General features: G+C 38.3%; 1 pseudogene; it reads left to right on the forward strand.

Moving 5' to 3' along the window:
* The first annotated feature begins 454 nt into the window (after positions 1–454).
* On the forward strand, positions 455–774 carry LOC116866931 (annotated as a pseudogene).
* The last annotated feature ends 1069 nt before the right edge of the window (positions 775–1843 follow it).

Raw genomic sequence — 1843 nt, forward strand, 5'->3', positions numbered from 1 at the left:
CACGGATGGATAAATGATAGCGTGAACGATGCTAAGAGCCTGGCTGCTGCTTGCCCTATCAAACCCGGAGAGGAAAAAAATCAAACAGTAACATCCAGCATTTCTTGAAGGCTTATGAGATAGCAGGGTATATACTGAGCATTTTACAAATATTACTGTGTTAAGTCCTCACCAAATTTCTGAAGTTTTCCTCTCCATACTGTGTCTTAATTACAAAACTAATATACGCTTGTTGTCACATGTTAAACAGTCTCAAAACCCTAATCCCTAGCAAAAGTGACAATTTGGCTTACATTCTTTCAGATATGTTTTAGTGCTCACCCAGGAAATATAAACATACAACACATCGGTGTTTGTATGAAGATGGGTTTGTACTCTTACACTCTTTTGGCAATGGCTTTCCTAAGATAATAGTCTACTGCTTTCTTTCCATGCCCACGGTGCTCTTGCAAACATGGTGAACGTTCCTCAGACCCACTGGACTTTCAGGAAGAAGTGTGGCAAGCACCAACCCCACAAAGGGACACAGCCCAAGAAAGGCAAAGATTCTCTTTATGCCCAGGGAAAGTGGTGTTATGAATGGAAGAAGACTGGTCATGGTGGGCAGACTGAGCTGATATCATGGAAAAAGGCTAAAACCACAAAGAAGATTGTGTTGAGGCATGAATGTGTTGAGCCCAACTGCAGATCCAAGGGAACGCTGCTCTTAAGAGATGTAAGGAGACTGAACTGGGAAGAAATAAGAAGAGAAAGGGCCAAGGGATCCAGTTCTAAGCTTCATATTTTATTACAGAATGAAGATAATAAAATCTTGGGGTTATGTTCAAAATCAAAACAATACACATGGACATCTTTCCAGGTTAATACACACAGATCTAAATCATTCTTTTAAGCATACACATCACAGTTAACAGAAAGAATGTACCAGAATTTATTCAATTATTTCTCTACTAATAGACGTTTAAAGGCTTTGCCCCCCACTACAAACAAGCTTGTGAATATATCCTTATATACTGATGCTTTCACTTTTGTAGCATAGATTCCCCTAAAGCGGGTATGTACATTGAAAACTTTAGAGATACTGTAACACTAAATTGTTAATGTTCTTTACAACCCATTCATTTTTATACCTCTGCACAGTTACAGAAAATAAATTGTTTCTCCCCGCAACTCCTTGAGCTTTGTGCAGAATGATGAGGTCCTCAGGTCTCTTTTATGATCAACCTGAAGGCTTTAGACTAAATATTACATACTTGGACAATGAGACCAAAAAATATATTGAATGATAAAACATCTCTTTATACCCACATCCCTTCATTTACTGCTGAGGGACTCCTTGCTCACTGCTGGGCTTGAGCAGGTGCTGGGTTGTCAGGCTGCCAGATTCGAGGTGGAGAAGTCATCAAATTATGAATGAATGCCTGTCATCATGGTCACATGACATGCCCCTCCTGACTGAGCTACTCTGCCATCGAGTCAAAATTTATGGCTGTAACTATGACTTCATTTTTAGAAATATAAGAAGATATATTCTTAGAACTATTTGCTCCATAATATATTTTTTAAAGATTTATTTGCATTATTTCTAGCTAGGTTTGGAGAATATGGCAAAAAACTGTACTTCAGGAGAGACAAAGACAGAGCGGAAAGATCTTAAGTCCAAAGCTATAACATAAACCTTATTCTAAAACTCAGCAATCTGTTTTCTTTTCTTTTTTTTGGACATAATAGTTCTGGCCTTTAACTAGTGGATAGGGAAGAACCTAAAGGCTCTGCTTTTCAAATATTTAGCAGCATGGCTATGAGCCTGCTTAAAGTTCCCTTTGTCCTTAGTAATTTAGTA

The sequence above is a fragment of the Lontra canadensis genome, unplaced genomic scaffold, assembly GCF_010015895.1.
Source record: "Lontra canadensis isolate GAN:19392208 unplaced genomic scaffold, GSC_riverotter_1.0 scaffold11, whole genome shotgun sequence".
NCBI lineage: Eukaryota > Metazoa > Chordata > Mammalia > Carnivora > Mustelidae > Lontra > Lontra canadensis.